The sequence below is a fragment of the Ictidomys tridecemlineatus genome, chromosome 8, assembly GCF_052094955.1.
Source record: "Ictidomys tridecemlineatus isolate mIctTri1 chromosome 8, mIctTri1.hap1, whole genome shotgun sequence".
In the NCBI taxonomy this organism is placed as follows: Eukaryota; Metazoa; Chordata; class Mammalia; order Rodentia; family Sciuridae; genus Ictidomys; species Ictidomys tridecemlineatus.
Window position 1 is genome coordinate 148,001,874 of NC_135484.1, and position 27,541 is coordinate 148,029,414.

The 27,541-nt window shown below is 44.0% G+C and overlaps 1 protein-coding gene and 1 non-coding gene across 10 annotated transcripts in view; one reads left to right on the plus strand and one right to left on the minus strand.

The window, feature by feature from the left end:
* Nucleotides 1-27,541, minus strand: part of Atxn1 (ataxin 1) — a 381,142-nt gene that overhangs the window by 140,616 nt on the left and 212,985 nt on the right. For 7 of the 9 annotated variants that reach the window (XM_078020572.1, XM_078020573.1, XM_078020567.1 and 4 more), the window contains one exon: nucleotides 4,386-4,512. The exons of 1 other annotated variant lie outside the window; for it this stretch is intronic. The gene's annotated coding sequence lies outside the window, so the exon portion shown is untranslated. Of the gene's footprint in view, nucleotides 1-4,278; nucleotides 4,513-27,541 lie in introns of all 9 variants that reach the window. One more of the 9 variants, XM_078020571.1, reaches the window with a different exon arrangement.
* Nucleotides 24,998-25,070, plus strand: Trnav-cac (transfer RNA valine (anticodon CAC)). Its single transcript has one exon. It is a non-coding gene; the product is annotated as a tRNA-Met (tRNA).

Here is a 27,541-nt window from a genome sequence, read left to right on the forward strand (position 1 = left end):
ACACAAAATTCCAGACGCCTTTATGCTCACTGTCCTCAAAAGTAACGTGGGATTCTGCCTCGCTGAGAAGACTTTGTCAGTGTCCCCTCACACACCACCAGACCCGGGTGTCATTTGCACTTGGGTGCTATTTGCTCATCCTGAGTTGTGCCCTGGAGCGGCACGTCCTCCTGTCACTTTCTCTAGGGAGCTGGTTCCTGGGTCCATGCAGCACTTGGGGCTCAGCCCCACTTTAGGCATAAACGGGACTCTAAATAGTGATGCACTGCTACCCTCCTAAGGGACAGACGTGCCACTGTCCACAGAACACCAGGGCAGGCCGCACGCAAACAAGAGACCACGAACCACTCAGGTGGAAACGGGCAGGAAATACGCCCAGTGCAGAGCTTTTAAAAAGGTACCAGAAAATCCCCAAACTCTATTGATAGTTCCATAAAACTTTTTTTTCTTTTTTAAGCAAATGGCTTCCTCCCCCACATTTCCTTACACACATGACCGAAATTTAGCATCTAATTCAAAGGAAAAGAAAGCAGACTGGCCTCTCCCTGCCTACCTCTATCCTTAAGCTGCCACCAGATTCAACCAGTCCTGCTCAGAAAGGGGTTTATGATCCTTTTCCTCATGGCCGGGCCTACCCAGGAGCAGCCTAGGGACACAATAACTCCATCCTTAGACCATCACGCAACAAATATCTACTGAAGGCAGAACAGGTCCTCGGGGGCCAAAGACTTACCAGGGAATTAAAAAAAACAACAACAAAGACCAAAAACACACCTTTGCTTTTACAGAGCCTGCTAGTTCAGGAGACTGGCGACTCACATGGCTATATGACGTGTAAAGTGCTTACGAGGAAAAAAAGACCAGGCCAGAGGAAGGGGAGGGCTGGGGTAAAGGCCACTTTACACAGGCCAGGGAAGGTGACCCGAGAAGTCCTACTTTGGGAAACAGAGACTCTTAGGCAATAAACATAGACCACAGTCTCCTTGGTCATACACTAAGTATACCAAAGGTAGAGGCCAATTTAGAAAAGTCATGTTCCAGAGTACCTCCTGGGCAGCGGAAGACATGCAGCGGCAGAGCACCTGGCCAGCACACGTGAGGCCCTGGGTTCCATCCCTAGCGTACACGCACACGCATGCACACATACACGCATGCACACATACACGCATGCACACATACACGCATGCACACATACACGCATGCACACATACACGCATGCACACATACACGCATGCACACATACACGCATGCACACATACACGCATGCACACATACACGCATGCACACATACACGCATGCACACATACACGCATGCACACATACACGCATGCACACATACACGCATGCACACATACACGCATGCACACATACACGCATGCACACATACACGCATGCACACATACACGCATGCACACATACACGCATGCACACATACACGCATGCACACATACACGCATGCACACATACACACATGCACACATACACGCATGCACACATACACACACAAGTGGTTCAGTTTTCAAAAATAATTCATGAGGGCAGATCCTCAGTTTCAACAGCTTAAAGTAGATTCTTCAAAAGCTCTCAGGTGAATTCCTCTGAATGGTCATATGGTACCTGAGGGTCTTGTAGAAAGACTTTGATGGACATAGATCTAATAATTATATATGTACACACACACACACATATTTCTATAAGGCTGGCTGTACTCAATACATTAACAGCAGTTGTAAATGAAGTTAGTTTTTAGGAGTCACAGATGTCAACATGAGGGTGCAAGGCGCCTCAGAGACTGACACTTTATGCAGATGGGGACAGGCCTCAGTTGCCCAGCATAGAATGGGTCCCCCGGGGCCACAGTGGGACCAAGGTTCTAAGCTAACTACAGCGTCGTGCGTGAAACCCAGGCGTTCCGACTCTAGTTCTCACCGCCACTCTCATATAAGACACAGCCTCTTGAGCTGGGTAATTAGGCAGAGTAAGGGTAATGCATGAGCCGTGGTGACCTGCAGAGACCACCAGGATGCAGCCGCTCGTTGCAACAGCTGCTGTGAGAATGATACTCATGTACCCATGCCCGGTCCACGCGTAAACACGGGTTCTTTGAAAATCACCTGCCTTCCCTATCATAAGGCCACTCCACGGCACAGGCCTCAAGGGACCCGGGACACCAAATCCAAGGTGAAACAAACAGTGTTGTAGGAATGGACCAAGATTGAGGTGACTGAGGTCAAGATTTACTAAGAAAACTGGGAACCTCCCTCTCAATGCTAGCAATGCAGTTTTGAAGAGAAAGTAAAGTGTAGGGACTTGGAATTCTCTTCCTCTCAACACACTCCACCTGCAGAAGGATTTTAAAATGACCAAGTCGGCCATGTGGCATCCTAAAATTTACACTTCAGAGCTTTAAAAACCTCAGTGTCTGAGGTCTGGCATGAATGCTTCAAAGCAATGGTTTAAACACATGCGCGTGCGCACATGTGCACGGGCGCAGGCGCACACACACACACAATTTGAAACAAACTATCTTGATTATAGTTACTGCACTGCTCATTTAAATAGTGCCTGAGCAGGCTGGGGTGGTGCACGCCTGTAATTCCACTACTTGGGAGGCTGAGGCTGGAGGATCACAAGTTTGAGGCTAGAATGGGCAATTTAGCAAGACCCTGTCTCAAAATAAAAAAATTAAGAGCTGGGGATGTAGCTTAGTAATAGAACATCCCCGAGTTCAATCCTCAGAATATATGTGTGAAATGAGTAGATCAATATATGAAAAACAGAACCTGAAAACTAGAGCACTATTCCACAAGATATTTGTTTTCCAGGAAAATGACACCTTTTAAAAATCAAATCAATCAATCAATCACCATTCTAACAATTACCTGATTGCAAAGAATTTCTGGTAAAACACCCTAACACCCCAATCCAACAGGAGTACAAATTATTTTTTGATAGTGATAGAAACCGTTGCAGAGAGAGAGATTTCTGGTAAGAAGTTCTGCCCCTGATGGGGACTGCAGGCCAAGATGGTGGCTGCTAAATGAACAGGCGTACACAGCAACCTACAGACTCACTGAACACCACTGCTGGCAGGTGAGCAACTTCTTGCCCAAGGTCACTGATGGCAGGACCAGCTGCCCTCTGGAACCAAGGTGATCATCGTGTGAAACAGACGTACACTAAAACGTCAGCACGTCGACTATGAGGCATGGGGAAAATTTAGTGATCTCATTCTCATACTGCTATTTAACCCTGAGGAAATAGGAATACATATACATATTTTAATACTAATATTTAAAAACCCATGAAATAAAAACATCTAGTGGGAACTTCTTAATGACCATACTTTTACTTCCTGATACGTGCTGCATCGAGCCCTTTTAGGCAACTGAACAATAGGTGATGAACTGAAAAGGTATTCTGGTTACATTAAGAAATTAAAAACATATGCACATAATATTAAAAATACACAGATTACAAAAGTATGCATACCAACACACAGAAACCAAGTTGGAATTGGCCTTTCATCTTCTAAAATTTGAAGGTACTATCATTTCCTCTCTGTCGGGGTGTTCACTGGCCATCCTGGGTTTCCTGCAGTGGGATTCTTTCCTGCTCAACACTCTGCTAAACTTTTTTTTTTTTTTTTTTTTTTTTAAACAACACAGTCTCAGAATGAGTTGAAATTTCCAAAAAGTAGCAACAAAGTAGCAAGTGAGCCCCTTGAAGTTCCTCCTGGATCATCTCCGCAACTACTTAATACTAAAACCTGTCATGAGCCATCAGCTGACACACAGTACTTATTTACTAATCTCAAAATCTGAAACCCAGTAACCTGATGAAATCCAGGAAATCAACTAATTATGAATAAGAGAAGCACCCAACAGAACGGCTCATCTTTGCACACCTCAAGATGTTCAAAGCCAGAAGGAAAAGAAAGAAAGAAAAAAAAAACAAAAACACCTCTCCAGGCCAAAACTTCATATGAAACCTAGAATTATGGTTGGGTGGAAATCCTGGTTGCTGCTAAGCCTCGGCCTATTCATCAACCTAAAAGAACTGCCATAGCTCAGTCTAAGGAGGCGACTTTGATCCTATCTGGCTGTACCAGTAGGCAGGGCGTTCCCACAATGAAAGAATCATTGTATTCCACTTTTATTCTTTCTAGAGATAATGAGCAGCGCTGCACAGAAACCAAGAGAAAGGCAAGTTCATGACAAATACAAACAGAACCTCCTAAAAAAAAAAAGTCAGCAAGGGAATTAATTGGATGATCACCTAGCCTCCTGCTAATGCCCCGTCATCACCCTGGCTCAGCTGCAGCGGTGATTCACAAATCCTCCGCAGGCAGGCCCCTGCAGAGGCTGCTGTTCTTGTTAACTTACAACATTCACTGCACACCGTTCCCAGGGAGCCTTGGCCTGTTCTCCAGCATGGAGCCTCCCCAGCGAAGCTGGAGGTCTCCGAGCCCCGACGTGGTCTTCCTTGTGTTCACAGAGGGGTGAGAGACACCTGGCATGGGAACAGACCAAAGAGAAACAGGTAAATGCATCATCAAATCACACCTGATCTCAACAAATGAGGTTCCCTGATCCATTAGACTAAATGGGCATTCACCAACAACCCTTTTCCAGTATTCTTTCCTAAAATCAAAACCAAAAAAAAAAAAAAAGTCTTTTTGCACTTGCCCCAGGAGACGCAAGAAGCCATAGCCAACTTTTTTTTTTTCCTTCCCCACCCTGTTCTATAAAATTGGAGGCAATTTTAGGAGACTTCACACACAATCCTGCAATCCTGGATGAGATGCAAACTTGCAAAATGTCATCAAAATAAACCCCTTAGGGCTGGGGTGTAGCTCCGTGGTAGAGCGCTTGCCTCGATGCACAGGGAAGGCCCTGGGTTCCATCCCCAGCCCTGCAAAAATAACGACAATCAAAACCCCAAAATAAGTCACTTGATTTTGCTCTCTGCAAATGGGAGGGAGCGAGGACTATCCCCTTTTACCATTTCCATACCTCCTTGGGTTTGGGGGACGATCAATAAGATCACTTTCACAAAGCACTCACAGTTCCTGAGGAGACGGGCACGAAGGGGGTGCCAAGTGTTATTAGTGGTCACAAGCCTGTTACCCAGCTTGGAGCCAGACTGTAATAGCCAGCTCTGGCCAGGCACCAACAGTCAGCCCTCCCTGGAGCACCCAAATGTGCTGGGTGCCAGGCAGAAGAGAAAGGAAAGGCATGGGACAGGAAGCTCAGGGGATGCTAGCATGGTGGGGGGCAAGGGGTGTGGGGCACACTTGTTTGGTTCAGACCACAGATTTGTAGTGTTTCACACACTGAATGTTTTCGGGGCTCTGAAATTTTCCAGTTGGCCGTCCGTCTGCCTTCCCACCCCTGCCCCAGGATGACAGTCACACACAGAGGTGGTACACCAAGGCCCGGCTGGAAAAGGAACTGTGCAAGGTTTGTGGCTTTTAATGAAAAGACCTATTCCTAGGCTGATCATGAATATATTTTCTGCACCTGGAATCCTTGCCCTGCCACCCCTCTCCCCGCACTTTGAGGCGGACTCGGGAACAGCTGCTCCCAAGCCAGTATCAAGCCATTTTGACTTACGTACCCTTGAGAAGCATAGTTGAGGGACAGCAACTTACATTAGTAGCTTCAGGGAGTGATGAAAAACACAGAATTTAAGTGTTGCACTAGAATCTGTCTGCTTCTGTATAAATCACCCATAAGCACCAGTCAGGTTTTTCCTTTCAAAGTCATGAATGTGTATTGAACACAGGTGGGAGATGCCATTTAGCATCATGGGTATAAGAAGCCATATTTCCAGGAGGGGGAAAAAACAGATCATATCTACAAAAGTGAATAATATCCAATCTTAAATTTGGAATTAGTAAAACATTATCAAGTATATCTCAAAAAAAAGACAAAATTTAGGACAGAAGGGAGGAAGAAGGGGTCAGCTGTTGGTATAATTAATCATCACTTTTCTAGTGAATCCAATACCATGTTCTTGCTTATGAATTAACTCATTGGCAGGGCAAACTCTTACTTAGTGCTATGGTGTCCACCGGTTCTATGTTTGTCTGGAGAGCAATGAACAAAATAGATAAGGACCCTGCCCTTTGGGTCTCCTTGTGACAAGAGGTACAGACCTTAAAGAGGTAAAGCATATAGTTTTTAGTGTATGCATGAAATACGGAGAAAAGGGTGGTGTGCGGTGGTGCACACCTGTGACCCCAGCGACTCGGGAGGCTGAGGCAGTAGATTGAAAGTGTGAGGCCAACGGGCAACTTAGACCCTGTTCCAAAATAAAAAGGGTTGGGGATATAGCTCAGGGGTAGAGTGCCCCTGGGTCCAATCCCCTGTAGCATAAAAAACAAACAATGAAGGAAAAATAATCATGACTGACAATCTTAATGGGGCGCTTTGCTTTGGAAGAGGTGCCCAGGAAGCCTCTTAGGAAAGTAAGTGAAGCCGGGAAGTCAGACGGGTGGAAGGTGGCCAGACATCGAGTCTCCAGGTAGAGGAAGCAGCCTGTGTGCACTGGGTGTGATGTGGACATGTCCATTAGGTTGCTGTTCCACTTTTGGGAGGGGGTCATTTCACCTGGGTCTCTGTCAATAAGCAGAGCCGTCTTCAGTACCCTGAAGCAAGAGACCATCCTTCCTTCTGACTGCTGGGTTCTCAGACCAACAAACACAGGCCATCTCTGCACGGAAAACGCCGTTCAAGGCCTGAACTTGATCTGATGGGAAAGAAGAATCCTGTTCCCTAATACACCAAGTCACCCCATCACGGAGAAAGGAAGGGGGCTCTCCTGACACCTGCAGACCACAGCTTGTGGTAGAGAAGCCACTCAAACAGGGACTAAAAACATCTCATGTCAACCTAGTACCTTGCTTTAGGTTCCAAAGTTCTGGCTTCTCCTTGGCTTTCAGGATATTTTTATTATTTCTCTCTTGCACTTGAGTGGCATTTATACCCATCTGTAACAGCGTCTCTTGATTTAGTACCCTGATTATGTACCCAAGTGAGAAAGCAGCACGATGCAAAGAGAGAAAAAAGCCATGGAAAGGCCGAGTTCCTCTGCAGGGTTTTCTCATCTCTGCTCATTCCCCATCTGGCTCAAGTCCTCCACCAACGGAAAAAAAAAAAAAAAAAAAATCAGTAATTTGCATTCTTCATCCTACAAAACCGAGGCACCCCAGGCAGGCTCATTCACGTCCTCCCCGTGCATGGAGTCAGCCCGAAACAAATACTCCAAACCTTGAGTCTTTTTCCGTTTAACCTGCCCAGGGTAAAATGTAATTTCTCCTCCAAGTTTCTCACGCCAACAAAAAAAATCTTAATACTCCTCCAAGCGCACCAAGTCTAAGAATTCAGAGCTTCACTGTGACCTAGCTAGTCTCGACAAACCTTAGCAAACTCGGGAGAGGGCAAGAAAAGCACTTCTTGCAGCCAAGTTGTCTGATGCCTTGCCATCAGACCTGGGAGGGGATGCCAGGCTGACAGTTTCGTCCTCGGTGAGGAGGAGGAATGACACAAAGCCAGCTTCTCCGTCCCTCGACTGCCCACGGCACTTACAGTCTCCACCGCATACTGTGACCCCAGGTCCTTTCAATTCAGCGCTCTGTCCTACCATCTTTTTATACTCCACTGGATTTATTTAAGTCTTGAAGGCTCAAAAAGTTTATAAGCTCCTTGATGAGCGAAGCCTCGCCATGCCCTCCTTTCACAAGCTAAATGTCTGGCGGAAGAGCCCGAATTTAAATAATACCCTCCACACCTAAAGCCTGTTCCTGGACTTAACCCTTCCCGGGAAGGATCCCCTCCTCTTTTGCCACAGTCAAAGACCTTCTCATCTTCCTTGGTTCCCCGAGGACTCGGAACCACCGTGACACCTCCGGTCCAAATGAAAGCTCTCCGCCAACTTGAGAACCACCCCATTGCAACGTCACCTACCTCTTCTCCGTTCTTCCAACCCATTCCATTTTGTCATTGGTGGCTTCTGAACAGTTGCCCTCATCTTTCAAGGTTTCTAGGCCCCCTGTGCTTCCTGTCATCAGGCATATATGTAGCCCGGATCTCGTGGCTTTTTCAAAGCCCGCTATTAGAGCAACCCCACCCCCACGTGGACGAGGGATGGGGGCCTCGGGGGCAATGTTCTCAAAATCAGCATCAGAAACAGCTGAAGTCCCGTTAAAACAATGGACTACTGGGACCCATCCCTAGAATTTCTAATTCAAAGAGCCTGGGGTGAGGCCAGAGACCTTGCACTTCTAACAAGCTCCCAGGTGAGACTGGAGCTGCTGATCCAGGACCACCCTTTGGGAAACACCTTCTAAGGGTCTTTATGTCAGCTGCCCAGCCGGACAGTGCCAGTGGACCTTTCGTATATATATTTGATGATTGTAAGATGGTTCTATTGATAGGAATGATACCTGTTTATTCCAAAGAGGTGACAAGTGGCCAAAACACCCCCCCACCACCACCACCCACACACACTATAAATAAACACACAGAACCTGGAAAACGTCCTGTGATCCTTCCAACTGGACTTTTTATTCACTCTCCCCCTGCTGCTCCGGGTCCTATTGGGGTCAACTCTGCTCTCCGTCTCCCCTTCTTTTTTCCTTTCTACTAGAGGCTTCTCAGCCCACATGCACACACACTGAGTCACTGCTGTCCCTGAAAGACCTTCTCCATTCCCTGGCAGGTTCCCAACTAGCTGTCACTTGGCTGCCACTCACCAGCAGGTGAAAGTGCAATATAAATTCAGCATCCCTCCTATCACTTTATTTATCTATAATTTTTATTGATTTTTAAAGCAAGCTACATTCTCTTTCAAAGGTCAGCAGCGCAGCTTCCCGCCGTCTAAATGCGGGGACTTTTCCTGAGTCCTCATCCTAACCAACTTCTTAGAATATTCAATACAGTTTACCCAAAGCTCCTTCCATTTTCTTTTTTTCTGCAGTTTTGCAGATTAGCATCATTAGATGAGAGGCATCTTTCTGAAATGACTGCTCCCCGTTTTCTTTGGTACTTGGGCTTGGATGGAAGACCTCATCCCCGGCTCCAAAAAGGAGCCTGAGCATGGAGCCAGGTCTAGCCAATCAACGCACAGCATCCTTCTAGCCACAACATCTGGCTCTAGGAACAGGCCTGCCCCCGAGGCAGGTCAACCAGAGGCTTCTCTCCGAGGCCAGCACTTTCAGAACAGTGAGGAGGGGAGCAGGATACCTCTAAGCTCCTTTTCCTCCTCGTAAAGAAAACCAGCTTGAGAGTAAATCTCCAGAGAGAGAGCAAGGCTGGAGACAGAAAGTCAGAGTCCCGATGACAGCGAGCTCCATTGCACCCAGTCATGCCAAAAGTTAGGCTTATGCCTGGGAATTTTAGTTACGGTGTGACAGTTCTCAGGCAGTCCCCAAGACCATCCTGTCTCCTAAGACACACTCACATCTCCTCTCAGTTATTCAATAGGACACCAATCTAGGTGCTGTTGCTGGGAAGGGATTTTGCAGAGAATCATTAAGATTCCAAAGCAACTGATCTTAAAAGACAGGAATGTGGCTCGGTGGCCCAGGTCTCATCGCTACCTGAGATGAGACTGAAGGTGAGAGGCCATGCTGGGAATTAGGTAAGCCACAGGGCAAGGAACTAAGGTGGACTCCAGAAGCTGAGTACAACCGCTAGCTCCAGCCAGCAGCAAAACCAGGCTCTATCCAGCAACTACAGATAATTAAATTCTAATTAAGAATTAAAAGAACCACGTGAGCCCACAAAAGGCCCACGAGTTCCAATTGAGCATGCAGCCCAGACAACACTACGGTTTCAGGCCTACGAAACCCAGAACAGAGAAACCAACTAAGCTGAAACTGTGACATAATAAATGGGTGTCGTTTTAAGTCACTATTTATGTAGCAATGGAAACTTTATTACGATACATTCCAATCTTTTTTTGTTTTGTTTGAATCACTTTAAGTTTCATCTGTCATTTGCAACCAAAATACACTAATGCTTTTGATTCCTCTTAGCTGCTGGCATTCCAGAGCTATTTACTTCTGATTGCTGCTCCTCTTCCTCAGGCTTTTGCCCTAAGGTATGTATCCCCGCCCCCAGCTACAGACAAGGCTCCCTTCTCTTTCTATACTGATTTCCTTCTACAGCATATAGTTCTTAAATCCGTATCCTGCATCTTGACATCTCCCCCAAATGGCTGTTGGATTTACGCAGTGTAAATTCATTATGTGTGTTTCAAAACTTCCCATCTTTTTTTCCATCAAAACCAGTTCCTTGTTAATTTCCAACTCCTGCTAATAGCATGGCTGTCTCCTCTTTCTCCCACAGTCCGTCAGCTGTCAAGTGCTATTAATTCTGCGCCCACTCTGTTCCCACGGCCGCCATGCTAGTTCCGACTCCGTTCCCCTCACAGCAGCCTGCAAATTGGTCTGCCTGCCTTCAGTCTTCTCTCTCCAAGCCATTTGAGTCATCCCTGTTGGTTTCAAACTTCCTAAAGTAGAGATTATATAATAACAACTGCTCCGTGTCCTCTCTGCATGGTTTCCTACGGCTCACTGGAAATCTCCCAAACTCCGTATCTGATGTTTGAGGCCTTTGGATCTGGCCCCAACCTCCTGGTCCAACTGCATTTCCTCCTTCTCCCCTCGTGCAAGCTGAGCCAACCACACAGCCCTTCTCACTTCCTCTGAGAGCCCACATTTCTAAAATGTACCAGTTCAAGCCATCCCTCCCACTTTCCCATGACTCTTTCCTAGGCCACCACTGCCTCTAGCGTGACACTTCTTCTGCATGTGAATCCCCAGAGTTTTCATTCCTTTTCCAAAGGGGGTTCATCATCTTGCTCCTTCTCTTGAAGGTAGGTGTCATCTCTCCATTCAAACTCTAGTAAATTCCATGAAGGCAGAGCGTCTGGCTGTCTCCTGTGGGTGGGTGGGCGTCTCCAAGTGCTTCTGCAACTGGTAACCCCCTGATCAATTCCTGGTTGTGGAATTTTACTTTTGCTTTGACATGTCCTTAGTTCCCGCCACCCCGCCCCACCCCATGGTTATCAAATGTATGAATTCCCTTTTTGGTGACTTGAAGAAAAGTCATTACATAAGCCGATAAGGAACTTGCTCAGTCAATCAAAGGAAATGTTCTGGAGGAGCCTCTTGCTCTAACTCAGGATGAAAGACGACTCTGGGTGTTTTCTTTCAGATGAAGAAAGGGAAGCAGCCTGGCTGAGGGAAACGGCAGAGTTCTGGAGGCTTCCTGGGGGGAGCACTCAGCCCAGCAGGGTGCAGGCTGCTGTCCCCCACCCTGCTCACAGAGGAACATCAGTGGTTGTGCCACTGGGCCAGAAGCTCTTCTGTCCTGGCAAAGACATTTTGCAGTGCAGAGCGTTCTGAGTCAAGTCAGATCTCAGGAAGAACTGGAGGGAGGTCAAGGCAGGAGGAAGGCCAATACTAATCGTCTTCTGAACAAGCAGGCTTATTCACCAGCTCAGGTGCTCCCCATTCAATCAACAGCCAACAACCCAGGTGAATTAGCCATGGTGGTCCAGCTTCTCCCAAACTGGCAATTTGTGGCTAGCTAGGATATACTTGGGACCCATTAACTGGTTTGTGTTCAGGAAATAAAAAACTACAATTAATATCTGCCCAAAGAACACATAATCACATAATCAGAGAGATAAATATGTTAAGAAAATTCCTAAGATCAAACATTTTTTTAAAAAATTTTACTTCAGAGGTGAATAGCCTCATCTCTGTTATACTCCTCAATCATTCATTCTTTTGTGTGTGTGTGTGTGTGTGTGTGTGTGTGTGTGTGTGGTGCTGGGGATTGACCCAGGGCCTTGTGCATGTGAGACAATGGAATATAACTCAGCATTAAAAGAGAATAAAATCATGGCAATTTGAAGGTAAATGGATGGAGCGGAGAATATCATGCTAAGTGAAGTTAGCCAATCCCAAAAAACCAAAGGTCGAATGTTCTCTCTGATAAGTGGATGCTGATGCATATTGGGGAGGGGGACATGGCTAAAAAGGAGGAACTTTGATGGGGCAAAGGGGAGGGAGGGGTGGGAAAGGGGGCATGGGGGCAGGAAACATGGTGAAATGAGATGGACATCATCACCCTAGGTACACGTATGACTGCACTTATGGTGCGATGCTACATTTTGTACAATCAGAGAAATGAAAAGTTGAGCTGCAGTTGTGTACAATGAATCAAAACGCATTCTGCTGCCCTATATACCCAAGTAAAATAAATTTTAGAAAATTTTAATTCATGTTGATCCATGCCACAGCTTCCTATTATTAGCACTGCTTATTACATAAAGGTGAGGCTTTATCCAGGCAGACCCACACTCTGCAGGTGTGCGTATCTGTATGCAGGGTATGTCTCCTTATTGGTCTAGCTCAAGGTTTTCTATAAAATATGATTATACACCCAGAGAGAAGCATATCTGCATATCAAGAATAACAGGCAAGTTGCATAGACAGGTGTGGGACGGCGAACCTGCACGGAATACTTGACAGATGACATCTCCGGGGAAGTATCTTAAGGACAAGAAGGACGTGCTGACAATGGATTCTGGCCTTGTTGGTTGAACTCTCCCTGGGTCCACAGGGATCGCTAAAACCCCACAGTGTGGCCCGGGAATTGAAGAAATCTGATCCAGAAGCCTGGGGACACACTGTGGCCACATAGACCCTTTCTGGTTGCCATGAATCATCACACACATCTGCCTGAAAAGGTCATCGTTGAGAGTGGCGACTGCAGACACGCTTGGTAGAAATGGGGAAGGCAGGACAGAGCCTGTGTTTCCAGCTTTGGTAATTTCTCAAGCGTTTCTAAGGCGTCGGCGGTATAAGGTCTGTAAGGACTGGACTCCTTGCCCGTGAGTGTCTTTCATTTTCTGCTCTATTTTCATGTTTTGTTTTTTTTTGTGTGTGTGTGTGTGTGTGTTTGTTTTTTTTTTTTACATAGCGAAACTAGTAAAAATTTTACGAAAAAAAAATAATGAAATATTTCCCTCTCATTCTCTTTTTGCCCTAATGTTAGGAGTATTTTATTTGGCCCTGATGTCAGGAGTTATTATTGGGCCCGACTTCACCAAATACCAACTAGGGAATCAGGAGAAAATGGCAAGAGAGAATCCACACAGGCCCCTCCCTCTGTGCCTTTGAACAGACATAAGTAACAATGCACCGAAGGCATGAAAAACACCATAGTGGAACTACCCTGTCGAAGCCACAACTTCCTTCTTTCTATATAATATTACTGTGCAAGAGGCTGGCTGCGAGGAAGGTCTCAAATCATGCTTTCAAAGTTAACAGCACTGTCACCTGACGAAAGGTCATTCAAAGACTGGAAACTAACAAAATCCTTCTCTAAAACTAGAAATCATCGGTAGTTTTAACTATTGCATAATGTTTTGGCCTTTAGGACTTTCCAGAACAATATTGTCACCTGTTTATAATCTTTTTTTTTTTTTCTGTCTACTTGTTTTCTTAAAAGCCAACGTATCCACCATTCCACGCGTTAACCTCCTTGTCCATCCATTCTGGGTAGCTACCTCCTGGCTTAAATATCACAGCTTTTCTGAGGCGATGCATACAAGAGTATTGCCAGACAAAGGCACAATTCAAAACTTCTCTCCCTTTGGAGGGGGCTTAAGAAAATGAATCTAGCTTAAAACCAAGACCTCCATGGAGTCTCTGCTATGAAAACCAAGTAACAGGAATGCCACTTGGCACGAAATCTGGGGATTACCTGTTGAAACACCAAAGGCAGGTATTCTTTGATGTGGATTATTTGGTGCCGGTGAGTGTTAAGAAATGCAATTATCCTTTCTTTCTATGAAGTGGAGTGGAAGATCTGATACCACATTTAGAGCAAAGATCTACTGTGTGGAGGACTGGGGGGACAAACAGGGGAGGGCCCTGCTTTGGAGGGGGTTGTGCCACTTGCTACAATGTTTTAAGCTCAAATAAAAAGAAAGATCAAGTCGAAGTTTCTGTGTATAGGACCCGGCAAGATGCAGCTTCAGTTTGTCTTCACAGTCCAGAAACTCAGTTAAAATATGTGATAATCACATTTTGTTAAAAAAAAAAAAACAAGGGATTTTTTTTAATACATGGAGGATTCTACAGGTTTCCTTCAATTCTTTGAAAAAAATGTGCATTAAACTCTTTAAAATAAGCAACATCTGTTTGCCACCCAGCTCTAGAGCACACATTCCCAATTTACAGCACACCCAGATTGTATTAGGAAAAAGAACTATGGGGGTCCCCCTCCTCCACCTTCCGGATTTAGGGGCTTATCCTAAATCACTGCTAAGGGGATTCTCACATCTACAACTCCTAACACATCAAAAAGGGAGAAAATCTTTTGCTCCTTAATTGTTTTGTCGAATAAGCTCTCAAAAGTTCATTTTTGTTACCTTTTTCAGGCAAAATAAGAGGCCTTTTACAAAAATTCTATTGCTAAAACAATGGAATTCTCCCGGGAATGACTTCGTTATGGAAATTAAGTGACAGCTTCTTTTATCCAGCCAGGCAGAAAGTGTGCATTTATAAAAGGCATTCAGAGCACTCAAGTGTTGTGTGTGGGAGGACAGAAAATGCTATTTTTAATTCAGATTGCAGCATTCCTCTCATGCAGGTCTTTCAGTATAATCATCATCATAATAAGACGGATCTAAAAAGAAAGAAAAAAAAAAGAGATTCCCATTCCTGCTGACCCCAGCAGAAAAAGGAAGGGGGAAAAAATAAAACAGAAGAAAGAGGAAAGTAGAAATCAGAAGAATGATGAATCCAGCTTCCTGCTGCCCTTCCACCACTCTGTGGGCTCCCAAGATCCACCTTCATGGGGATCAGAGCTGCACCCATTACCCAGAGTGCAAGGCGCTCCAGCACTGCTAGTAACAGTGTTTAAGTCGTCTTCTGGCACCAGAACCTGTGACTTCATTCTGTGTGCCCGAGTTGCCTGTGCCTGGTGGGACGTGGTGTGCAAGTCCTCCATCTGTTTCAAGGACTCAAACATTCCTGGGTGATTGCGCCATGGGGGAGCCCAATGGGTGGAAGGGCCACCCTGGAAACCCAGCCTCTAGTTTCAATAACTGGAAAGTCCTCTGGTGAGCCGGAAGCTCCTGAGCTGGTGTTTGGGCAAACAGAGCTTTACAGATCAGGTGTGGAAATGGGTGAGAATGGAAGTGCTGGTAAGGACGCGAGGACCAGCGTCGATGGCCCTGTGCAAAAGTTTGATATGGCAAGGAAAACAGTGGTACACAAGGGAGGTGGAATGGCAAAGGGCAGCTGATGCTGCAAGATGCTCTCGCTGTGGCTAAATGACTAGCCTAAGGCCACACGTGTAGCACTAGAGAAGAGATGGAGAATCAGAGGTATTTTTGACACTTAGCCAGTTCTCAAGTGTACCACTCAGCAGCAATGTTGTGTGACCATCACCATTATCTAATTCCCAATGGTCTGCATCATGCCCCCAAGCAACGCCAAACCCACTCAACAGTCACTCTCCAGTCCCTCTCCTCCCAGACCCTGGCGATGACCAATCTGCTCTCTGTTGTTATAGATTTGGCTGTTCTCATACTTCATACAGACAGCATCATGCACCATCTGGATTCTGTCACTGGTTTCTTTCTTTTGGCATTATGTTTTCAAGGCTCACATACTGCTGCATGTCATGGTATCTCCTTCCTATTTTGGCTAAATAATACTCCACTGTGTGTGCATGCCACGTGCTGTTCCCCATTCATTGGTTGACAGACACTGGGTTGGTTCTACTTTTTGGCCATTATGAATAATGATGCTATGAACATTCATATGCAGGTTTTCGTTTGGAAGCTGTGTTCCGTTCTTTGGGATCCATACCTAAGAGTGGAATGGCTGGATCACTGGCACTTCCACATTTAACCATTTGAGGAACTGCCAAACTGTTTTCCATGGTGGCTGTGTGATACCACATTCCCACCATCAAGGTGGGACTATTCCAATTTCTCCAAATCCTTGTCAGCACTTGCTGCTTTCTATCTCTCCTTTCTTTTACGTAATGGGTATGAGTCCACTCACTGTGGTTCTGAATTGCATTTCCCTAGACATTAATGACGTTGAGCATCTTTTCATGAACCTCTTGGCCATCTCTGTGTCTTCTTTGCAGAAATGTCTATTCAAGGCCTTTTGCCCATTGTCCAATTGAGTTTTTTATGTTTTTGTTTTGAGTAGAAGTTCTTCATGTATTCTGAACCCTTTTCAGAAACATGATTTGTAAATATTTTCTCCCATTTAGGGGGTTGTCTTCTGACTTCCTGAATAGTGTTTTTTGATTCGTGATTTTGGAAGTCCAATTTATCTATTTTTTTTTCTTTTGCTGCTTATACTTCTGGTGTCCATATCTAAGAATCCATTGCCAAATCCAAGGTCATGAATATTTATTCCAAAATTTTCTTCTAAGAGCTTTTATAATTTTAGGTCTTTCAGTTAGTTTATTGATATGTTTTAATTTTTTTGTATGTGGTGTGAAGTAAGGGTCTAACTTTCTTTTTTTTTTTTTTTGCGTTGGGGGTGGTGGTTACTGGGGATTGAACTCAGGCCTCATGAATGCTAAGCAAGCGTTCTACCACTGAGCTACATTTCAGCCTGGGTCTACTTTCTTTTTGCATATATACTGTGTATCTTTTCCAGTTGCTCCAATGTAATTTGTTGAGAAGAGATAAGAGAGATTTTGAATATGGAGTGATTTTAGTCCTTTTTCTTTAAAGAATGAACACATTAATTCTTTAAAATATTAATGAATACTTTAAATATTAATAAACATGTGTATGTATATAGGTGTGTACATAACAAATTAATTTCTATATATTTGTTATGTATACATGACAAATTAACTTCAACTAGTTAAGCTTCTGGTTGTAGCCGACTGACTCTATTCAGCAAAGAGTAACTATCTAAAGGCTTTTTCCTTATCCCACATTGGGAAGATGTAGCAGGTTTTCAAGAACCGTGACCCATCAGAACCATAATCCCAAGCTTTTCACAGAAGCCAACCAACAGTTGGATGGTGCTGCTGTGAGGACTAACTGCCAGACACAGTAGCTTGAAGTTACTGGATTTTTCTATTCTTAAAGTTCCTTTTGCTTCCCTATGTTTGTTCCCCTCTAATGAACTGCCCCTGTCCTCAGAATCCACAGACTTCTGCCTTCTTTATCAGCTGCACACACACCCATTAATATTGGCTCGACCCGAGAGGACTTAATTATCTCACTTATGATCAACAGAAATAATTCGCTTTTAGTATGATGGTTAAGTCTCTGCTTAAGTGAGAAAGAATGAAATATTGGCTGCAGAGGCCCAGGTTTTGTCTGTTTAGCCAGAACAAGGACTGGAGATGTTCAAATTCCCCTAAAGCATCGATTCTCAAACTTGGCTGCACACTGTGATTCCCTGGGGAGCTTTATAAAATCCTGGTGCTTGGGTTCCACCCACAGAGATCCTCACTTAATTGGTCTGGGGTGCAGCCCAGGCAATGGGATTTTGGAAGCTCCCCAGAGGAGCTAATGTGCCTCCACGGCGTGGAGTTGCTGTCTTCATGTCAGTCAGCAGAGGCTGTGGCTTCTCCCTTTCACAAAAGCATCACTTTCTTGTCACCTAACACCACTAGCAGGCAGTTAGAGATGTACATTCTTTGGCTTTTCAAAGTCTTATAATTTCAGATTAAAACCAACAAAACTTGCATTTCCTGTATCGCTTCTCATTTCACTTGCCCAACAGCCCTGGGAAACTAGGTTTATTATTCCCCCCTGGCAGATGAGGTAACAAACTCTGAGAGGCTGGTTAAGCAAGAGCACCAGATCACAAAACTTGAAACTGGCAGAAAACGGATTGAATAAAACTCTTCCAACCCCAAAGCCTGTATCATTTCTGCGGTTTCTCTCCATAATTTCACAAAGGCCAAACCTTCTCTGCAGGGTCGTACAACTTGGTGCCAAGACCTACAAAGAGAGCAGCCACTCCCCATCTTCCAGGGGGCATCTTGTGGAATGGGGCCTAGGGGCAAACAGATGCTCCTCAGCTTACGGTGGGGTCACATCCCCATACCACCACTGTCAAACAAGTAAAAAAATATGTCAAAAAGCATCTAACGTCTTCAACCCCTCCTAGCTCAGCCATGTGGCACACTGCAGAGTGTGCTCACAGCACAACCCAGCATGGAGACGGAGGTGGAAGTGCATGCTGCTTGCTGCTAGCCTGGGAGAAGATCTCAATTCAAGGGGCCAGGGATGTTTCCTATGGAATGTGCAACACCATCATGACATTGTGAAGTCCAAAAATCCTCCGGGGAACCTCCAATGTGGAGAACAGGTATTTAGTCCTGGAAGAGAATAGTGGGCACCACCCTCAACATTTGCTTTTCTTTCTCTCTGGTGTGTGTGTGTGTGTGTGTGTGTGTGTGTGTGTGTGTGTGTGTGTGAACACAAGGGAAGTGGACTTTTAAGCATTTATCTGAATTTGGGAAAACAGGGCATGACTCCCGGAATGTACCTGGGTCAAGTTTTCAGAGACAGGCAGGAAGCAGTAACTCCTTCTAGTCTGTGATAAGACTGGCAGGAGGTCATAAGATATCTTTATTGTGGTATAAAATTAACAAATGCCAAGGACCCATTCATTTATGAATCACTCTGGTGCCTCGAGAGGATTACAAAGCCCAATCAGCAGAAAATGGTACAAGATCAAAGGAAATGAATCAAAAGTCCTCAATACTTGACTACTCAGGACTCGTAATAGAGAAGGCACCGCTTCCACCAATACCATCCCGTCTGCCAAAGCAGGGGGCATACTCCTTTAAGCAACAGTAGAATAGAGTCAGAAATGACCAAAAAAAAAGGTGCTGGGGTTGTGGCTCAGTGGTAGAGTACTTATCTAGCATGTGTGAGGAACTGGATTCAATTCTCAACACTGCATCCAAATCAATAAAATAAAGGTCCATTCACAACTAAAAAGTATATATACATAAAAAAAAGAATTGACAAAACAAATCAGTAATGGTGGAGATGTCAGGAAGCAGAGTTTAGTTGTTTTTTCCTCTTTCAAACTGGTGAACTCAAATGTATAGTGTTGCATAAATATATGTGTGTACATGCATCTGTACACACACACACACACACACACACACACACACACACACACACACCAGGCTTGAGGGTAAAGCACCGCTCAGCTTGCCATTTTTCCTAGGTCTAACTTCTTTTTTTCTGTGACCAGAGAGGAAGGTGGTGATGTCATCACTTCCAGTTTTTCTATACAGCAAAACCGTAAGAAGGCACAGTAGCCTCAGCAGCTGGCAGGAGGTTTCCCTAAGCCAGTGTCAGAAGTTGGTTAGATAAGAAAAGTTTTTGCAGGTGGGAGTTGTATCTGCTTGTCTCCTAACTGTAGTGAATCTGTCAACCTTTTTTTTTTTTTTCTAGTATATCAAGACTTTACTCTTCAAAATCCTTCTTGGTGTGCTCTCAATTGCTATACTTTTAAGTTAACTGCTTCTCAAAGAGCTGTTTAAAAACTGACATCTTCAACCACATTTCAGGCTCAGAATATATCTAAATTTGCAAAGTCTCATTGGTTCTTACGAAAGTGGTACTTTAAAAAAATACACTTGACAGCCAATCTCTTGAAAATGATTTGTGCAGAAATTGTGTTCAAATTACTTCATATCAAGACATTTAAGAGAAAATGTGCTTTTCTTTGTAATAGGCTAAAAATAATGATACCCTTTATCTTCAACTGAACATGTACATATGTTGTCTAAGCTGTTGCATTTAAACAAATTGAAAAACAGTAGGGTTCTGGCTATAGTCCATATGGAAACAAAACTTGCACAGAATATCATTTCAAACATTAAGCAAGTACAATTAACCATTATTTTCTACAAAGTTTCAATCCTACATATAAGAATTGGAGTTGTCAACCAGGTCCAAGACATCAAATTATAAAAATTAAAGTCTCAAAAACAGGAAACTAAGAAAAAAAGAAAAAATAGTATTGTGGTCCAATTCTACATAAGGAAAAAAAAGAATAAGAGGAAAGTTTTAATGATTTATATTTCTACAGATTTCTTTCAAGTTACTGGCCAATATGCTATTAAATTGACCCCTATGACAATAGCTTGCCTAAAATATCCCTAATTGCTTAATATCCCTATCGATAATTTTACATATCATATATGTAAAATAATTCCAACTGAACCTTTCATTGAATGCTTATCTAGGTGAGATCCAGAGGTGGCCAGAATGTGCTTATCTCTTTGAATACAGAATATTGATATTTAATATATGCACTTGTCACAAACTCTTATAATTTTGGATGGTTCCTCATCACCAAAACGGTGATTTGCAATTTTTTTTTTAAAGCTAGAACCCAGACTTTAAATAAAAATCTCATACAGAAATCAAACTCATCAAACCAGTAAACAGAAGCTATTTACACCAGCTAACCTGTTGGTTGCCCCACCTCCCCCACATCACGTCCAGCGCTTCCGAGGGCAGCCCCATGGCACTGGGGGCCGCTGAAAAATTCCAAGACTAGTGCAGAATGCAGTCTGACCTCCACAGATCTGAGGAGTCTACATTCCTTAATGTGATGTATGGGACCTGCTTTGACTGGCTCCTTTATTTCCCAAGCCTACAAGCTCACCACCCCAGCACAACCATGATACATCAGCAATAACAGAGTGCCAACTGTTCCTGACATAGGCTGCTGCTCCCCAGAGCTTGGTCCACGCTGCCCCTCAACAGCATCCCTTTACACCTTCTCCCTGAGTGCCAAGACACAGACCCCTGTACAGACGGGTGCGGTCTTAGTTCCAATCTACATTCACGTTTGCCCATCACATGGGGTGGTCATCATTGTTCCTAAGACTTTCACCTAAACTAACCTATGCCCCAGGACAGGGGGCATATTGTTTTTATTGGCTGTTTTCCAGGTTTGGGTACTTAGAATACTATCTGTAGCACATAACAGGGGCTTCATGAATGTTTTCTGAATGAATGAAGATAGATGGATGGGCAGGTGAGATGATTTACATATTTTCATTTAACCCGTGGAAATCCTTTATATAAGCTGATATTACCTAAAAACCCAAGAGTGTTTTTCCACTAAGTCTTACCCCAGCCTGTTCATTATTTGGAGACAGGGCCTCGCCAAGTTGCCAAGACTGGCCTTGAACTGTCATCTTCTGGTCTCTGCCTTCCCAGTTGCTGGGACCACAGGTGTGCACCACTAGGCTCACTCATGGGAATCACTTTTAAGTGTGCAGTTCAGTGGCACAAAACACATTCACACTGTTGTGCCACCATCACCGCAGCCATCTCCAGAACTCTTACTTGCCCAAACAAAAACTCTTGAACATATGCACATACAATATTTTTTTTAAAAAAATACATTCTTAATGATGTAGTTTAATGATCTGGGGTGTGGATTCCCAGGTTCCTCACTCCCCCCTCCCACCTGCTGCATATTCCATACTTTTCACCCAAGAGCATGTTCCTCAGCGAGTGCTATGGTCAATGTGGTTGAGGCATGTGGTCAGTGGAACTCCTGCCTGCTAGCTTAACTACCGGCTAGTCATTTTGGTGGCTCATAATGAGTTTCCTGGATTATCTTTCTAAACCCCCATTGATTCCAATTCCCAGGGACCCTTAGGGGTCAGCTCTCACTCCTGGGACGGCTTGGACAGCAGGAAGGGCAGAGGCTGTATGTAAAACCGTCCATCTATAATTCTAATAGAGCCCATATGATATCCCTGTCATTTGACATTTTAACATTTCAGGCCCTGAAATGAGTTTTATATAGGATGAGTCCGTAAAAGAGTGGTGACAGTCCTTTTTTCTCCTTGGGAAACGAAACATAAGCTCTACTGTGACATCATCGGAGACCCCAGAAACATCAGAGAGAGCTGGGGCGTAGATCACATATATGTACGGCAGAGTTTTTAACTTAAAATGTTCTCATCTAACGACCACATTTTCAATCATAGAAGAATACAAAGCCAAGGAGGAAAAGGACCTGAAACAGTGGCAAGTGACTGGTGAAGAGAAAGAGGCAGGTGGCGGATGGGCTGAACCTTGGGCCTGGATCTGATGTAAACTGTTCCCCCAAACCCGTCTCCATCAGTCTCGAGTTCCCCTGCGTAAAATCTGACATGATAAATGAAAATAAAGCCAGGTCGGACTACTCCCGTCCTTCCTGCACCAACATCCAACAGACTCTGATCTTCTTCTGAGGAAGAGTCCAAACACCCGCCATTCGGCTTTGCTTGGCTGATTCCGGCTCCGGGTAGGAAGAGCCCACCTCGTCCTGCACTCAGCTCCTGGGCTTCCACTGTGCAGCCTCAGCTCTTGGTCCACCTTCTAACTGGACCTTCACTAACACTTTATGCTTCACAGCAGCTAATCACACCCTCTGAGGAACCTGGGCCTCCGAGCAAGGGGCCAAAGTCAGGCTAAGTCAATCTAAAGCTCTGGCTCCCAGCTCTGGTCAGCTCTGGTCACCCATGAAGAAAAACCTCAGTTCTTACCTATAAGAAGGCAACTTGTCAGTAGCCCAAACATGGACCTTCTTGACAGATCAGTCCTCTAGTCACGTTTCAGATCCAACCAGCCAGCACCATAGGCCCAGGCTCACTTTTACCAAGAAATAAGTAAACAACCTGAAGTGTCCCCATGGAATGGGTGGGGAGTCCTGCTCTCGGCGGTGTTTTTGCATATTCTATCTTTAGGTCAGGTTGACAGGCCAAACCTTAAAGAGTTAAGAAGGGAAAGAAAGCACACAGGCTTTATTTGGGAAATTAGATGCACTGAAATTAGATAGCCTCCTGAGATAAAAAGTTAGACATTTTCCCCTTGTAGTTTGGAGAGGGGGGATTTGATAGCAGCCCAAGCCAGACTTGCTAAAAATGCAGACTCTGTCTCTAACAAAACTGTAATTTTGATGATTTACAAGTACTTAAATTTCCTGAAATACTGCACTAGACCTGACCCATGGACATCGTTAGGAAGCTTCTATCCCAAAAACATGTGTGCAAGGACCAAGTTGAAAGAAAGCAAATTAGGGTCTCAATCGTATGATGATGAAGAAAATGAGCTACGAGGCTTCCAATTCTTAAAACTGTAAGTAACTATCATGCTGCTTCATGTGCCAGACTCAACAAGTTGTAAGAACCTCTGCTTTCTCCTAAAAGCCTCCACAAACTCAAGGAATGGCAAACCAGGGTACCATGAGCAGCACTTGGCCCTGTTTTCCCCGGAAGGAATAATCCTTGTTCAGAATCATTCTTTTTTCGCTTCACCTGGAGGACAGCGCCTCTCCCACAGGCCGAGAGCATCATGGTTCTGGCTGGGACCCACGATAACTCGGCATCAGGATTTCTCTCCACCGAGTTGCACAGGATTGGAAGCTCACTGGAGCCCTGTAGAGTGAGAACTATTTCTAGGGTGGCACAGAAGTCAGACCTGCTTGCTCCTACTTTGTTTCTAGTTGTTCACATGCTGTGACAGATCATTTGAGGGACACCCAGCAGGCTCATCATTTTAAGTTCATCATTTCATTAAGCACTGGAACAAATGAAGAAAGAATTTTAAAGGAAAGTGGTCATCTGGGGGTTCCAATGATTTCCCCCTAGCAGGATTTCATTAAATACTTTTGCATAAGCAAAGCTGATGACCCTTCTGGCAGGCCCCTTTAAAAATTTCTTCAAAATACGCTGCTGAGGCCTGTGATCCCAGTGGCTCGGGAATCTGAGAAAGGAGGATTTCAAGTTCAAAGCCAGCCTCAGCGAAAGTGAGGCACTAAGTAAGTCAGTGAGACCCTGTCTCTAAATCAAATACAAAATAGGGCTGTGGATGTGGCTCAGTGATTGAGTGTCCTTGAGTTCAATCCCTGGTATCCTGCCCCCCCCCAAAAAAAATTCCCCCAAATAAGACATCCTTATGTAGATCAGGCCACCAAATAACAGTTCAAAAATAGGTGACTTGGGCTTTAGTTCTCCTTACTTTATATTTGATGGTAGCTAAGACATTAAATTCTCTAGAAAACATTTAGACCATGAATTAAAAAATATTAATATCTTGTTCAGAAGAATTAGGAATATTGATGAATTGATGTTGGTAAATCACTTTGCAATTCCCAGGCCCACGATGTGAAATGAACATTATCACTCTCTATTTCAGTAATGGGACAACAAAGAACTATGGTCCATTGGGCCTAATTAGAACTCAAAAGCTCATAACTTTGGAATAAGAGGGATCTTATGATGATGATGATGATGATGATGATGATGATGATGATGATGATGATGATGATGATTTGGTTGTAGCACTATTCCTTTTACCTAATTTTCTTCTATGCTAAGTAAAGGGCATGTCCAAGATTGTGGATAACATCATTCAACACCACACTGTAAACTGATACAGATGAAAATAGACCAAAGGTGGATGAACGGATGGATGGATGGATGCATGCCTGGATGGCCGATGGATGGATGGATGGATGGATGGACAAACGGCCAGCCAGAAACCAAATACACACACTCCTCCATGTGGACCCTGCAAGGCTATCAAGTCTACTTTTTCAGAACTCCGTCCTTCACACCCAAAGACCACTGCAGAAACAGATCATCCTGCTTTGAGTCCTAGAATATAATGGATTTCAATTACTGAATCAAATTGGGTTAGGTATTTTTGACATGGATTTGTCTAATTTTTGAAGTAATGATATAATATTTGTTGCTCTTCTTGCTTTTGTTGTCCAAACAGATAAACATATCTTCTATGATATAGTTTTAAGAAATTCTCTGGGCTGGGGTTGTGGCTCAGAGATAGAGCGTGTGCCTAGCATCTATGAGGCAATGGGTTCAATCCTTAGCACCACATAAAGGAAAATAGAGACATAACTAATATATATATATATATATGGGCTGGGGATATAGCTCAGTTGATAGAGTGCTTGCCTCATATGCACAAGGCCCTGGGTTCAATCCCCAGTACCACCAAAAAAAAAAAAAAGAAAAAAAATTCTCTATACTATAGAAAGTGCTTAAAATTAATTAATTAATTAACAGATAAACAGATGGAGAAGAAGCATCACTCACATAGTATCAGAAGGTCAGAAGGAACCTTGAAAGGTTCCTTATGCCTAGGAGAGTCTGAATTTCAAACATGTCAGACAAGTATTTTTCTTACCAAAGATGCATGAGCTAAGGGCTTGGTCACTGCTTTTGTGCTTAAGAACTGTAACTTGATAGCTTTTAGTTTTTTTGGGTTTTTTTTTTTTGTTGTTGTTGTTCTGGGGATTGAACCTTGTGCATGTGAAGCTAGCATTCTTTCATCTCAGCTATATTCCCCAGACCCCTGCATAGCTTTTCCTTATACTTAAGTCTCTTATGGTAAGTTTATAATTGACTAGTGCATGCCTGAATAAAAGGGAAGGTAACAGAAGGTACTTTTTGTTCCCCCCATTGCAAGCTTCAGAAAAGGCTGTGACTCCTTAATTTCTGAGTGCTTAATAGAGTTTATCATATTATTTGTTGGTATCCTAAGTATTTTATTTTGATCAACAAAGTACTCCTTACAGAAGGTGTATTATCTGAAGACTATCTTGATCAATGCTAGTTTTGCATGTTTATAAGTCATCTGTTGCATTTTTTTTAAAAGAAGAAAACTAATTTACCTAATTATATATATTATGTAATATATAACATATATTAAAGTAGAAAAATATTTCTAAATTGATTTATATATGGTTTCAAAATGTATGTGAGATTAAGTAGCAAAATGCTTAATCTTAAGTCTGCAATCATGTAAATGCTTACAGTCAGTTTGACACAAACACACACACAAACTCAAAAAGTGAAACTCCCCAAAGAACTCATCAAAAGGACGGAAGATGCCTTAAATTTGAACCTGTGTGTCCCAGACCCAGTCTTCTTCTTGAACTGTAGATGGGAAGACTCAACTGCCTATCTGAAATACCCACCAAAAAAGTGTCCTCACCATCTTTTACCCACCCGGCCAGCTACTAGGATAAAAACAGAAAATAACAAGTGTTGTTGAGATGTGGAGAGGCGGGAGCCCTTGTGCATTCTCAGTGGAAATGTAAAAGCATGAAGTCACCATGGATAAACAATATGGTAGCCCCTCAAAAAATTAAAAATTAATACAACACTAGTGAAATTGGAGGACATTCCTCTCGTGTGAGGTGCCCAGAATTAGTCAGATTTATTGAGACAGAATGTAGGACAGTGGTTGCCAGGGACAGCGGGAGGGGAGAATGGTTAGTTATTGTTTAATGGGTAAGGAGTTTCAGTTTTGCAAGAGGCAAACAGTTGGGACTGGATGCACAATAATATGAATGAACTTAATATTAAACTCCACACTAAAAGTGGTTAAGATGGCATTTTTTTGGTGCATATTTTTACCTCTATTCAAAAAAATTCTGGTGTGCATCTTTGAAAGTGAACAATCCCGACATCCTGTGACAGCACTGTCCTCCCCACCTCTGTATATGGAGCAACAGACTTGACAGCTCAAGCCAGGAACATGGGAATTACCCTGGTTATCACTTCTCTCTTCTTCATCCATGTCAAAAGTCTAACCGTAGAATAAGACTGTATCTGAAACCATCTGCTCCTCTCTGCTATAAAATGCCACCATTCAAGTCCAAACCACTGGTCACACACATGTCTCCCCATGGCTCCCTTGCTTTTCTTGTCATCCTCCAGTGTCCCCCAATCACCCAGGGTCATGTTTAGATGCTTTACATGATTGCCAAGGAACTTAGGAAAACACGGAGCCTCTGTGTCAAATCCATAGCTGGGCACTCTCTGCTGGTCCTCTGACTTACATCCGCTCGTCTCCTCCCTCCGGCCACACAGGTTCAAGAGCTTGGAATATACCAGGTGGTTCATTGGCCTTCAACAGGCTGCTCCTCTGCCTGGCTGTTCTGTCCACCCCACCTGCTGTGCCCCTCCTCCCACTCCATGCCATCTGCTAAGAGGGGCTTTCCTGGTCCCTTCTAAAGCTGACCCTCTCCTCTCTCTCCCTTCGTTTCTCATTTGTCTGTTGATGTGTGGGTTTGCTGTCTCCTCCACTGGACTTCCCAAGCTCCACGCGGGCAATGACTTCGATGCTTGGGACAAATAACTTAAAAATTGTCATGTTGGGTAGTAAAATGTGTCATGAAAATGGTGAAGCAGAATAAGGTGGCTGGTAATGCTACTGTCCACCCAATTGGAAGCAGAAAAGAGACCTGGATGAATGTGCAAATGTCATTCCTCTTCTTCTCAAAAAGGTTCCACAGCTCATTCTAACTTCCCTACGTGTGGTAATTGTGCTAGCATGCCACCAGCCTTCCAGGACTGAAACCCTGATGTCCCCCAGATGCCTCCCCATCCTTCTCTCTCCATATCATTTCGTTCACTAATTTCCCCATTGCTGATATTAATCATGTCATCTGCCTATTACT